Here is a 15,012-nt window from a genome sequence, read left to right on the forward strand (position 1 = left end):
AAGTTGAGAGCTGCATCACCTTGGGTGGCTCGCAGATCCCAGCCTGCCCGTCTGCTTCAGCAGGGAGCTCAGCACTTCTCTCCAGTCCTCCCAGGTAAGTGGGAGCTCTGCTGAGGGATGCTGCTGGGGAAACCAGATTGGGGCAGAACCTTGGCTTGAATGGAGCAGCATTAGGGGAGGGTTGAGGTCTACAGGATCCAAAATCTAGGACAGGATCCTGTGGAAAATGAACTTCTATTTCTGGGCTTTGGCTGGGCAACGCATGAAGCTGGTGCTTTGATCTCTTGAGGATCAGTGGTGGGAGAAAAGACCCTTCCCTAACCAAGGCTTTTGGGAATCAAGTGGCATCTCTAGGGTGCATTTAGGAAAAACTCAATATAGCAGCGGGAAGGAAGTGCTGGGCTTCCCTGCCCTGTCAGCTGGAGAAAGGGATGGCCAAGGTGGGAATGATGAAGTGCAGGACCATCAGGGAGCTGCCAGCCGGCAAGGAAGACTGCCTGGTGTGAGGCTAGAGAGAGACCTCAGAAACACAAATGTGGTGATGGAAAGGTGCTCCCTCCTAAGGAAAAGAAGAAACCGTGTGCACAGAGAGGCAGGAGGAGGGATTAAATTCACAGTGGTGATGGGATGCTCCCTGTGTGCACAGCTTCAAAGCCCTGCACTTTGCTGGCCTGACCACCTCATGTGGGTGAATCCCCCCTGTGCAGGGGGCATATCCCCCACTGGCCTGCAGCCACTCTGAGGGGCACAGCTCCTTGCTGTTGGGGGTCTGTGGGGTGTATACTGCAAAAGCAGGAGTGTCACCAGCACAGCTTGCTTTGCAGCCAGCAGTTTGGGTGGGAGCTGTGTCGCTGGCACGGCACAGGGGAGAGCTCTGTCAAGGCCGTAGACTGGAGCAGGCAGAGGTCCTTTGTGGGCACAAGACCGGGAGAAGGCAGGGTCTACACGTGAAACACGGGGGTTGTCTTTTAGTCCTCTGGCTCAGCCTTGTTCCTAGCAAACTCCATGCAGGGATCTGACAGATCCTATCACCCCCAAGACAAGGCTAAAGGGCACATTTTGGGGCAGGAAATTGGGATTTTGCTTTGGGGTGGTGGAGCGTGCAGCAGCGTTTGGGCCCTGCTACCCGGTGTCAGCAGCAGTGCTGTGCCGGGAACTTTGCCCTCTGGCCCTGGGGAGAGAAAAACTTTCTGCTGGAAACTACTGAACAGTTCAGAGACAAAGCGGGTGGAAGAAATATATGTTCAAAAAATATGCATGTAGTTTTTGCATAGAAAAATATGTATATGTTTATATATTTGATATAGACATGTAAAAATGTATATGTATGTATATATAAAAATAGATGCAATGGGTTTGCAGTGGCTCCTGCTGGGACAGCATGGCCATGTAATGCTTGATGGATTGTACCCTTAGTCCTCACCTGATAGCTGTCCCTGCCAGGTCCCCTTGCCCGTGCATGGCCACTTTTGTCCTTCCCTGCTTTCCGTCCGCGTCTTGCTACCTTGCCTCCCTTGTATGGCCTGGCTTGGAAGGGGATGATTGATGGGCGGGTTATTTCCAGGGATGGCCTGGAGGTGCAAGGCAGCCCATTCCCCCTCCCGAGTGCATTCTCAGCTGCTAAGGGGCTTCTTGGGATGTGCTGGCTCCACTCTTTTAGCCAAGGGCAGGAGCATTTGGGGCCAAAAGGGACATAACGTTCCTGCCCACCTGGGGCTGAAGAGGATCGTGGTATTTGTCCTTCCAGCTGTGACCTGCTTAGCTGGAACAAAGTGCAGAAAATAACCTTTGCTTTTGCCTTGAAGGGGTGGGAGCAGGCAGGGTGGTTTTGGTCTGGCAAAACATTCCCATGCGTTTTGATTCCCTTCCAAATGGTGGGCGGTATTAACTAATTGATTTTATTACATCCTTAAACCTCAGTCAAGACCAGACCCCATTTTTCTGCCACTATCCAAACAAAACCCGGTTATTGCCTTAAGGTGCTAACAGCCTTAATCTCAGGCTGCATTTGCTGTGTGTAAAATAATTTTCACCAAAGGGCAATCACGAGCCAGCTGGAGACTTTCCATTGCCTTCCGCAAACTTAATCCCAACGGTGAAGAATACTGCTCTTAGTGGGTTGCTTGCTTTATTGCCTTTTGGATGTAAATGTGGTTTGGCTGCTTTGATGACACAGAGAGCTACATGGACAGCACTGGGCATCAAAGAGCCTTTCTCATCTCAGATGGCTGTTGCTATGATGATCTGTGTTTTGCCCCTGGCTGTGAGGGACCAAGTGGCTTTGGAACGCCATGAAGTGGACAGACACCTGGTTTTTCTTTTGGCTTTACAGCCAGGGCAGTGGCAGTCAGCCACAGCCTTAAATGCCAGCTCCTCCCAAGAAAGCAACCAAACATCAATGAACATTTGGCCCTTACAAGGCTGAAATCTGTACCTCTTGGTTGGTTTTTTTTTGTTGTTGTTGTTTTTTTTGTTCACCTGCCCTAGCCCCTGGGTTTTCTGCATGTGGCTCATCTCTGCGCAGAGCCTGCCAATGAACATTTTATCTGGGGCCCAGGGACCCCCTCAGGGTTGGTGTCTTACAGTGTCAGGGATGCTGGCATTCTCGCTCGGCTGTTCTAGCACGCGGACAGATGCCATGCAAAATCCCATTCGCATTTGCAGCGCTTGGATTAACAAATATGGAAGGGTGTAGGGGAACAGCCAATGTGACAACCCTCAGCAAGATGTCCTTAGAGCTAAATTAGAGTCTAGATGAGCTCATTCCAATAACTGCTAATGGAAAGCCTGATTGCAAAGACTCCCATCGACTGCAATTGCCTTGGAAAGAACAGCATGCGCTGCATTACGTGCCTATCCTACACCAAGCAGACGCCTGTTCTCTGTATGATACGCATACGGGGCGCTCGAGTGGATTTCTTCCCTAGCATCCAGCAGCATTGCTCTTCTTGCCACTAGAGCGAGAGGGAAGAAGAGTGTAGTAGCCCAAACTCCTTTAGAAGTCCTCTGTTAACCCCTCTGCCTAGGGAAGAAGGAAATCTGGGCTTATAAATTAAAGACAGAACCTGTGGGAAGATTGGCCATTGCGCTGAGTCTTTACAGATCACGCGCTTTGGAAGAAGCCGGCAGCTGGGCATCTGGCAGGCTCCCTCTGCGGGCTTTTGCCAGGAGAAGCTGTACTGCATAAACCAACATACTGTCAGGCATTATTAATAATGCCTTGAATAGCGTTTGGAGGCTGAAGTGAGACTGCAGACCTGTTACACTGCTAACCACTGCACAGGCAGCAAGTGGAAGCCTTTATCCTGCAGATCTGAACATCTAGATAAAAAAGACCAGGGGATAGAGATTAGAAGTGTTGTAGCATCTAATTAAGTAGTAGAGGAAGCAGCAGGAATCGGTGCAAAAGAAAAACCTTTTGAAGAGCAGATCCCTCCTGCCTGGTGGGCTAGAGTCCCCAAAGTACTCCTTGAAAAGGCTGTTGTGCTTGAGGAGTGGGCAAGCACATCTGCCATGTTAAAAGCAGCCTGGGACCAAGAGATCACAGAACCCAAATCTCACGTGTCCTAGCAATAGATCATCCTCTGTCCAGCTACTCGGACCAGGTTGTAACACAGCCATTGCTGGCACTGTCTCCAGGGCAATGCTGAATTTCGGAAAGAGGGTAAATGAGGAACTAGAAGAAAAAATGCTGGCTCTTTATCACTGCTTAGAATATGGGAGGGGGTGGAGGGGAGGTTTAAATGTTGGTATTAACGCGTGGTGCCCAGGGTCATTACTGGGGAATGGAGAAGATCCCTTATAGGGCAGGGTTGGAGCCCATGGGATTACTACCTTTCTCTGAAATAGAAAGCTGCTGAGCTGCAGTTGTTCCTTTTGAACCTAAGTCAGCCCACCTGCTCCTTCAAGACGTCTCTCATATATCAGCTGAGTAATGAAGTCATGAAAATCACAGTTAGGGTTTCCCAGTGAGGAGGAGCCTGGCTTTCTAATTTAAGACCCACGATGGATTTGGAGGAAGTTTCAGGGGCCCTTCCCCACCTCCTCCCCCTGGCCTCAGGACAGCTGACACTTTCAGAACCATAGCCCTGCACTGCTGCCATCACCAAACCTGGTGCGGCGTGTGCTATTACCACGACGCTCCCTGAATAGCAGCGATGCTCCCTCTGACTCTGAGGTTCCCATACACGCATCTGGGGTCTGGCAAAGATTAGCAGAGTGGCCACATCCAGCCCTTGCACTCCCCTGGCTGCAGCTCTCCGCAGGTACTGGCCATAATAAATGCTGCTGGTTATATTGATATGAATTCCCTAAGCAGGCATTTTGCCAGTTTGCATGCTAAACTAATGAACAGATAATTCATTCATCATTCATTCTTCAGCTGTATAAATCAGATGCTCCTACTTAAGCCACGTTTGGGTGCTGACAAATAAATAGTTTTCTCTGGGTACATTGGTAGTTTCGGTAGGGCGAGAGGTTTTTTGGTGTTTTTTTTTTTTAGCTCTGACTAATGCTTTGGAGTTTGCAGTAGTTAACAGAAGGAGAAAATGTCTCTGATCTTGCTGGAGTGATGGAAGTGTCTAGATGGGTGTGAGAGGACTCCCATCCCACTGAGCTTTGGAGGTTTTGTAACTTAAAGCCAGATTGAGGGAGCATGTCTTTCTAGATGATCTTTTCCTCTTCCCTCCTCCTTCTCCTCTGACCTGGCTGGCAAAGGTCTGTGCTGCTCCCAAAATGGCAGTGTTGGGGATGGGGGGGATTGGCTGCTGTGTGTGAAAGCAGGTGCCTGGCTTTTTTTGTCCTCAAGTGTCAACCCATCTGCTCCCTGCCTTGGCGTTTTCTAGGAGGTGCTCCCAATAATAACGCCTTTTTTCTTCTTCTTTTTTTCTCCCCCTTCTTTTCATCTTTTGTCTAGAAACTCATTGCCAACATGTCTGATACTGAGGAAGTGTAAGTAGAGAGAAAGCCATCCGCTTTTGTCTGTTCTGCTTGGCTCCATGCAGTGGAGTGAAGGCATCCCCGTGAAGAGGAGAGGCTGAGTGCTGCTCCATGCATGGCCAGAAGCTCCCTGAGGCAGTGGGAAAGGGGTGTCTTGGATTTGGGCTATCAAAGGGTCTATCAAAGTTCAGCTGACACCCTCCCTGTCCAACATGGGACACCCCCCAGTGCCACCACCCAGCTCAGCCTGTCCTCTATGGCCCTGGCCCTACACCTGGAGGCAGGGGAATTAAACACACGGTGTGGTGGAGGAGCCACTTTCTGCCCCAGTTTAACAAATCTAGAGTAATGTGACCAAACTCAATGGGATCATTTGACATTTATGCATCAGTAGGTACAGAGGGAAGATGTAGGGCAATCGTGGGATCAGAGGCATCATGGACAGACCTGCACTTAGTCCTGCTCTGTGCTGCAAGGCAGGCTTGGCTTAACCTGTATCGATTTGTCCTGCCTGCTCTTCAAAATTTTTTTACAAAGATGAGGTTTGGTACCTTTTTAACTGACCTCCAATTAACACATCACTTGTTTAGGGTCTGCCCCCTGGGCTGCTCTGGGCTTTGGGTTTCACACAAGTGATGGTAGAGCAGGAGAGGCTGGCAACTGGGGGCAGGGAACGGGGACAAGCTGCAGATTGGTGTTGCTACATACGTGGGATGAACATGGAGGAGCATCTGGCTTGTCACAGATTTTTACTAGACAGTCATAGGGTTTAGGGAGCCTGTAGCACATCTGGTTTGGCTTGGGCCATCTGGTTTGGCTTGGGCCATCGGCCACAGGCTGGCTTGCCTGGCGTACCAGGGCTGAGGTCCAGCTTCGTCAGCCTCTGCACAACACCTATGTGTAGGTATCATGTTATAGCTCTGTGGCAGTAGGATTATTCCTGGGTATGGATCCACACACACAATCAGAATGAGAAACACTATTTAAAAAAATCCCTCAAATCCCAGACTGAACTAATCTTACGGCCAAACCGCTCCTGGAAATGCAGACGGGGTGGGGTGTGGGGAGAAGAACCAGCAGTATTTAGACAGCAGTGCACTGGGTTGCTTCAGGATATGGTTTAAAGCTTGGCGATAATACGGAGTGGAAGGAATATTTGGCTAGTTTCAGTAACCTTCTTTCCTCTCTCACAGGGAGCAAGGAGAGGGTAAGTCTTCCATCTGTGTCTGACTGCTTCCTTGCGAGCCCGCAGCTGGCCCTGCCCGTCTTCTTCTTCCTGCCCATTCCTGCTATTTTAACAAACAAAGTGCTGGGATGGCAGGCAAAGCTGAGATATCCGTCTGTCTGAGGTATCCGTCTGTCTGTAGCCAGCTTCTGGTGATTTTACACGACCGGTCGCCTCAGACGGATGCCACGGGTGTGGGGGACGCCGCTGTTTTTTGTAGGGGCGCTGCCACCTGCTGGCAGCTTTTTTTGCACCCTTCCCTTCCCTTCCTTTCCCTTCCCTTCCCTTCCCTTCCTTTCCCTTCCCTTCCCTTCCCTTCCCTTCCCTTCCCTTCCCTTCCCTTCCCTTCCCTTCCCTTCCCTTCCCTTCCCTTCCCTTCCCTTCCCTTCCCTTCCCTTCCCTTCCCTTCCCTTCCCTTCCCTTCCCTTCCCTTCCCTTCCCTTCCCTTCCCTTCCCTTCCCTTCCCTTCCCTTCCCTTCCCTTCCCTTCCCTTCCCTTCCCTTCCCTTCCCTTCCCTTCCCTTCCCTTCCCTTCCCTTCCCTTCCCTTCCCTTCCCTTCCCTTCCCTTCCCTTCCCTTCCCTTCCCTTCCCTTCCCTTCCCTTCCCTTCCCTTCCCTTCCCTTCCCTTCCCTTCCCTTCCCTTCCCTTCCCTTCCCCTCTCTACCACTCCTTTCCTTGTACACCTGAGTTCCCACTGCCCAAGAAAAAAAATCACCATGATATCACCCTCCTCCCCTTTTATACCTCCTCTTTTTTTCCCCCTCAAAGTCATTTTATTTGCTATTTTACTTGCTGGTTTGGAAACAGCCTCTCAGTGGCCCCATCTTGCCCAGCACCCCTGTGAGCACACAGGGATCTGCCCTGGGTAATGTCCTACTGATGTATCAAGGCTGGTGGTTGATTAATCTGCATTTCCCCCCTCCCCCCCTCTCCCCTATTTCAATGCAGAGGAATACGAAGAAGAAGGTAACAAAAACCTCCCTTGGAATATAATTTATCTTTCTTTGATTCTTGGTCCTGCTTGTCTGTATTTCACCCTTCTCTTTGGCACTTGCCACTAAAGGCGACCTCTACAACTGCCTGCAGGGCAATTGCAGGGGTTTCGGGGTCGGTTGCTTCTCTCTAGAGACAAGCGATAGGACCAGAGAGAATGGCTTGAAATTGCACCAGGGGAGATTTAGGTTAGATATCAGGAGGAATTTCTTCACTGAAAGGGTTGTCAAACATTGGAACAGGCTGCCCAGGGAGGTGGTGGAGTCACCATCCCTGGAGGTATTTAAAAGGCATGTAGTTGAAGTCCTTAAGGACAGGATCTAGAGGTGGACTAGTCAGGGTTAGGCTGTGGTTGGACTTGATGACCTAAAGGGTCTCTTCCAACCCAGGTGATTCTATGATCTGGAACACTTGATCAGTAAATCAGTTGGAAACAATAAAACTGGCAAAGTTGGGGCTGTGATGTGCCAAGCCTTATGGTAACATACAGTATTTGTATGAGCTGTAGGGCATGGCTGTAAAGCTGGGAGCTAACCTGTCCATAAACTCAGAGTGTTATAGAGCAGGGACTGGCACAGAACTCACACAACGTATCATCAGTGTAATCCTGCCATTCTTGGCAAGGATGAAGGTTTTTAATGTGCTTTTAGCTGGCAAAATGTGATTTGACAAGCTGCGAGAGGCAGAGCGCCGATCTGAAAGATGGAGCATGAAAAGCCCTTCTCACCCGAGTTGTTCCGGCTTTTGTAGCCAGCAGGGAGAGGAAGATTTGGAAGATTTATTGATGTCTTTGCTGGGCACTTTTGACATGTTGGCTTCAGTTCTGGTCCTTAGTGTCCAAGACAACTTCTAAGGAGTCAACAGTGAAACCCTTTATGGGAAGGTAGAATATTTGCTCGTGGAGGGTATGAGACCAGCTCTGAGACAAAGACTTTTTTGCCCCAAAGTGGTGCAACTGGCTAAGTCCCATGGGTGGTGGTGGTAACAGAGGTGTGACTGTGGCCATGCTCAGGGTAGTGTCCACCCTAAGGTAACATTATCTCTAATTCCACCAGCATTGCTTCTGAGGGGAACAGGGCTAAAAAAAAAAAATAAATAAAAAGCCAAATGGGTTGTAGAGATGCCTTCAGCCATCATCGTGCCTTCAGTCCTTCCCAGAGATGCAGAGCCAGGGAGGTGAAGTTGGTATTCATGCTCCATCCTTCATGGCTTGTCAAATGTCCAAAGAGTAAGCAAAGGGTGTAGCTCCTACAGACAAGCCTTCCAAAAAGGAGAAGCACTTCTTCTTGCCTTTCTCCTTTTGGGTTTCAAGAATTTAATGATTGATATGAAATTCACAGGGAGGTGACTTCCTACTTTTTTAATCTGCATGACCGTGTCTTGCTCTCCACTTTCGCTTGACCTTCATGTTATATTCCAAAGTAATCCATTCCATTTCCATATAACTTATCTCCATCACTTTCTAACCATGTTTTTTCTCCAGACCTGAGCTCACCCCCATACCATCTTCTAACAATTTTCTGTTTTCATTTTCCTGCTTGCTGTGTCTTCTTGTTCCATGACACTTGCCACCTGCAGCTCAGGAAGAAGGTATGTGACATGGCTTTTGCTTTCTTTCTCTCTCAATGTGGAGGAAGAATGTGTGTGCAGAAATACAGAGCAAATGGTTCACATTTCAGGGACTTGGTCCTGAGCCACAGGCATCAATGTAATGATGGACATTGATGTCACTTATTGAGCTGGTAGAAATTTTTGCCTTTTTTTTTGTTTTAAAAAATCAAAACATTTTAATGCATAAATACATTAATATATATAAAATATAGTATACGTAATATACACACACATATATATAATTCTTGTATATGTGTGTGTATGTATCTGCATATGGAAACCAATGTGTATATATTTTTTTTGCCCTACCATTTCTATTTAATTGCCTACTTGGTTTTGGGTTTTTTTTTTGGTCAAGTGTCAAGCCTCTTCCCTCCTCTCCAAAAGTTTAGATTTTTAAATTTCATTTTTTCTTCAAAGGGAGTGGGGTACACTGCAAAGTTCATATCCATCTTTTGAAATTCAGGAATTATTTCCAAAATAGATAAATGTTGGTGAAAATTTTTCACCATTTGAGAAAAGGTTTAAATCAAAAGAAATGCAGCTGTTTTATTTTTGGTTAAAAATTCACTGAAAGCCAGTTTTAGGAAATTTCAGCCAGCTCTAATAAAGAATAAAATATTGTTTGCCTTTTTTTGATGTGGTTTTCATTCGTGGTCACATTCACATATTTCAGTAACTTTTATAACCCCATAATATGCCCATAAAAATGTTATTTTTAATTCTCTCTCACCCTGTAATTCCATCATTGTGTATTCTTACCCATAATGGCATGGGAGCTTGGCAAACCTCAAGAATGTTCCAAAAAGATATTTCTTGTTTTAATTTTCTCCTTCCATTCCCTTTGTTGCCGTTTCCCACCCGCAGAAGAGGTTCAAGAAGAAGGTACGTGAAACTGCTGCTCAGCCCCACTCTTTCCCACAGCAGCGCTCTCTGCCGACTTAGCAAGGTGGTAGAAGAAAACAAGAGGCAAGAAAAGAGATGCTGGGACAGACGATCTGCAGACAGGGAGTTTTGCTTGTCCCTTGCACACATTGCACTGGGGGTGCTCCCTATCCTGGGATATCTGTGTGGACACCTCCCCTCTGGTTTTGGGGAGGGAGCAGCAGGGGAAATGTGGATACCATTCCCTCATCCAAGGCACAGCAGGCTCCGAGGCTGATCTCTAGCCACGGGTGTTTGTAATTCCCACTGTGGAATCACGGGGCCTGGCTGTAAAGGTTTCTATCAGATGTCAACTGGTTTCTCATACGTAGCTTGGCAGATAATGATTGGATGGATTTTGAGATCAAAATCCATCTGTGGTAAGGTATGTGTGTAGCCATATATCGTGTAGTACATATTCTATAATATGTAATATTATATATAGTATACTGTATATATTATAACTTTATATACTATAATATATAATATTATATATAATATAAATAATAACGCTGCAGAATGCAGATCTTAATAATTATATCCATGTAGATGCTGGCAAGTAACACCAGCAGGCTCCCTGCATTGCACGTGACATTTGCAAAGTGGGACAGGCAGGGCAGAAGAGCAGATGGAACAAAAACCCACCCTTTGCACTTGAGAGGCTTGGGATGTGGTGCTCCGGGTACGAGGAGCCAAAGGGTGTGTTGGTTCCACATTTGCAAAGCTTTGTGCTATGGGCACCTTTGAAACAAGGGTAAGCCTGTTTATAGGTTAAACTATAAACCATGGGAGACCCACTCTGAGAGGTTTGTAGGGTTTTTACAGCATCCTGATCAGGAAGGTTTTACATTTCTCGTACCTGTGTGTGCTTTGGTTGCCTGTCTCCATTTCATCTCCTCCTGTTTCTCTACTTCATATCCTCTGTGGTTTTTTAGACCCACTTGTTATGTTCACACACCCTTTAATCTAACCATTCTCATTTTCCATCTTGTTGCTCTTGCTCCCTACTGCATCCCACCTGAAGAAGCTCATGAAGAAGGTATGTGCCATTGCCTTCCAAATTGCTCCCGGCTGTCTCCTTGGCTGTCGAGGGGGGATTCAAGGGTGGTGTGAGAGGAGCAGGATCTCCTTACTTTGTCTTATCACTTCTGTTGCCTTTGCTTTCCACCTCTCCTCCATCACCAGCTCTGCCACAGGCCAACACACGGGAATAGTCTTGGTGCAAGGTCCAGCAGATACTGGCTTGGTGGTAACCCAGCCTCCCCTGCTGTGTGCAGAGCCCACCATAAAGGCCATCCAGGCAATGGCAGGAGCTTGCTCCTATAAAACTGGAATTAGAGGGAAAGTTCAGCCTGTGTTATTTGAGTTTATTGCTGCATTTCCCCCTCTCCAGCATGTTTTTCTCTATTCCTTTTACGTGTCATGGTGGTTTCCCAACCAAACATGCCTTGAATTCCTTCTCCTCCTGTCCATTAGTGCATCCTTCACTGGGATAAAACTTTTCCCTCTAGCTTAATGTAGTTTTCAGCTTTTGTAATATCAGCCTGTTGAATAATGTGTTTCTCCCAATGTTCTTTTGCATCCTGCCCTGTGACTCTTCCCACTTAAAGAAGCTCAGGAGGAAGGTATGTGACATGACTCCTGAATTCCCATCTTTCAGAGTGAGCTCTGGTTTAGCCAGAAATCCAGAAGATGGTAAAAGGAAACAGGCATTAAAATCAGGCATATTAACATAGAATAAAGCTTGCCACCATTTTGGGTTTCGTACTCACTCCTTGGTGTTCTGTCCTGACACTGAGTGCCCTGGCAATTCTATGTGGTAATTGTTGCATGGAAAAAAAAGGTATAAAAACTGCTGGGAAATGTAAACCTCATAAAAGGATGAAGATTGAAAAGCTTATGCTCTGAGACAGGTTGGGTCTCCCTGGGAGGCTTATTTGGGACCATTTGGGATAGGTCAGACTTCTGGATGACTTACACATGTGTCCATCGTTGGTCTGCTGTTACAGCAGCTGCTGACACTGCAGCTGTGGAGAGGACTTGTCCTCCTTTACCGGGCTGATGTTCCTACAGTAGCTTTTCCACAAGCTCTTTTCTCAGTTTAAACCCTGCTGTACAAGGCAACTGGTGATAATTTTGATGCTTTAGCTTTGCAAATGATTAAAAATGTTTTTCTTCTTCATGCAATAGAGTTTCTAGCCCGCTGTCTCATGCTGGTACATGCAGCCACATGCCACCTCAGGTTGTAAGTCTGCTTGGGCGAGCACCAGGGTTTCAAAAATGGCACACTGCTCCAAGCTTTATGCAGGACTTCAGGAATGTGCATATATGACAAATGTCATCTGACAGGGCCATTTAAATCAGCTTGATGTTTTTAATATCTCGGAACATTTGTGCTCTCACTTCCAGTAGTGCTTTTGGTATCCAGTATCCGTATTCATTTTGTTCCCTTGCAACACACTCCCAGGCTTTCCTTCCCCCTCCACTTTGTACAAGTGAAAGGTTGTTCTGAAGTTTATAACGCTCTTGTCTTCCTTTGCATTTTGCTCTGTGACTCTTCACCCCTGATAAAGCTCATGAGGAAGGTATGTGCAGGAGTTACGGAGGCTGTGGAAGAGGAGAGGATGCAAAACCATCCTCTGCATGCTCGCTGATGGCTGCTTCGCTCTTGTAGGATAAGTGGCACAATGTGCAACAAGTACTAACTTCCGTGTTGAACGCAATGCCCAAAGCACAGTCTGGGCATTGTTTATATATTCCCAGCACTAACCAGGCTATTGGTACAGATACCAGTTGGTATGGGGATAGTGTTCCCAAAAAGCATTTCCTCTACGCTGTGCTGGGGGCTGGAGGTGGGACAACCGAGCCCACGGGGCAATGCTACGTCCTTCGGTCGCACTCACCTTCTCCCCCTGTCCCCTCATCACTGCCCAGAGACAAAGCTTGCTTTTGCAGCAATGAGTGCTGATGGGGAGGGACTGACATCCGAAGTCACAAGAAACAAGTGGCACCATGTCACGCATGGTTTTCTGTTGGGCTAAGGACTGGACTGAGTGGCACTGTTTTGGTTGCAGCGTATTTGCAGAAAAAGCCAGTTCAGAGAAGAGATGGAGTGACATGCTGTTTTTCTGGGTTAATGTGTGTAATGCAAAACAGGGGTAGTGGGGTTGCATTTTTGCTTGATTTTGTAACATGAATTAAAGCCCAGACCTGGTAAGGCAATCTGTGTGACTAGTAAAATGGCACATCGTGCTTATGAAAGCAACACCCTGGCAGCCCAAAACCATTTACCTTTCAATTGCCCTCCCTCCCTGGCCCGCATGTCCAGCTAGGCTTTGATGGGGTACTTTATCCTGCAGTCTGGAGAGCAGTAACGTGCTGGTACTTACCTTCCCACGCGGGCGCGCGGCCCTTCCTGCGTTCCCATGGCGAAATCCTGGACACTCGAGAAATCAATGTCAGCTCCTCCGAGCCCATTGGTTTCTGTGGAGGCTGGGATTTCTATGCACATGAATAAGGGCAGGCTGTCCAAACCCTTTCTGCACATTGCAGACGGGTAAGGGCCTTGATTTAAGAGCAGGTAAATACTTTAGACAGGCAAAGGCTACCGATGGCACTTGACTTATAACACCGTGAACATATATGTTAGTTGCCTGCATCTTTTATCTCCCAACACCCCTTTTCTTTCCCTTCCATGATTTTCTATTTGACATCCATATGTGCCCTCTATTTCTCTTTTAATCTTATTAATGGTTTTTATCTCTTTAACCCCTCCACCCTGGCTAAAAATGTGTAATGGGTTTTTTTTTTAAATCACCCTCTGTTTCTTGCTCTAATTCTCTGATCTTTCTTTGCATCTCCTTCCCTGCTACCTCCCTCTTAAAGAAGTCCATGAACCAGGTATGTGACTTCTGAATTCCTCTGCGTCAATCTGAAGGGTTATTGTGTGCTGGAAATTCAATTGCACTTGGCAATTTCACAATTGGATTGTGTCCAAAATTGGGCAAAAATGGGAATTTTTCAAACAAAAAAAAGGAGGAATGCCTTGTTTGGCAGCTTTCTCAAAAATGATTGTTTATATTTAGTTGAAACAAAACATTTTGTTCCAACATTTATTTTTTTTTGTCTTTCCTCAATGGATGATTTCCAAATTTTGAAAGGAAAATTCTACTTTAAATGCTTCTGAAGCATTGACTTTATGGATTATATGGGATGTACATATAGACTAATACAAGAACAAATGTAGAATGGGAGATTGTCACAAGGCAATAACCCAAGAACGGCTTTGTTCTAGAGATGTTATTATCTATGCAACCTTTTATGGTTGTGAAACTGTTTCTGTTTTTTAAACCAAAACTTTAGCTGAATCTACATGAATTTTGAAATACATAAATTTAATTGAAACTATGGTTTCTGTTGGAAAATGATTCCAGTAACTCTAATATTATACTCAGGAATTCAAAGATGGTGGAAGAAAACAGATAGAAACAAAATATTAATTATAAACTATAACTTGCAGCTTCCTTACACCTTCCACCAGTTAATAATTTCCTCTGCTCTGTTTTGTGTAATAATGAAGATGAGCTAACTGTTGCATGAAAAACGTAATAACATTTTTGCAAACAAATATCTCAATGTATACGGTCTGATAATAGCCACTGACTGGACTCAGAGCTGTCCTTACACTGCATACAGGAATGCTGTAATGTTTATTATCCATATAAGCTGAAACTGAACTTTCAGCATCCTTTGAACTGTCTGGGACAATGACTGTGTGCCATCTGGAGTAGCTTTATCAAAGCAGTCGCATCTCCGCAGCTGCCTGCCCCAGCTATTTCCCTCTGCTGTCCGCAGAGGGAGATGGGCCTCATAGTTTGACCGAGATCAGTACCTTTGCCAGGACTGGAGTGAGAGGAGAGCTGTCTGATTGATTTGTTTTTCTTTTTTTGCATGACTTAACACTTCAGCGTTCATATGTGTGCTGCATCCCATTTCCCTCCTGTTCTGGCCACTTTTCATCTCATGTCCTTCTCTTCTCCTTCTAACCACATTCATTCTGACCTGTTACCTGCTCCTAAGGTTCTTCTGACCTTGGTTAGTGCAAGTTAAAGGTCATTGCTATCATCCCAGCTGCTTTGCCTGACTTTGTTCCTCTTTGGCCTGGTATTTGTTGAATTGCTACTCACTGCTTAAGTGTTGGTTTCAAGCTTTGACAGCACACGAGCTTGAAATTCATGCAAAACATCAGGCATTAACGTAATCACTTTAACAACAAAGCCATACCTACCGTCTCCCCATGTTTTCTTTTGCCTCTGTGACAT

This window comes from Gallinula chloropus (genome assembly GCF_964237585.1).
Source record: "Gallinula chloropus genome assembly, chromosome: 4".
In the NCBI taxonomy this organism is placed as follows: Eukaryota; Metazoa; Chordata; class Aves; order Gruiformes; family Rallidae; genus Gallinula; species Gallinula chloropus.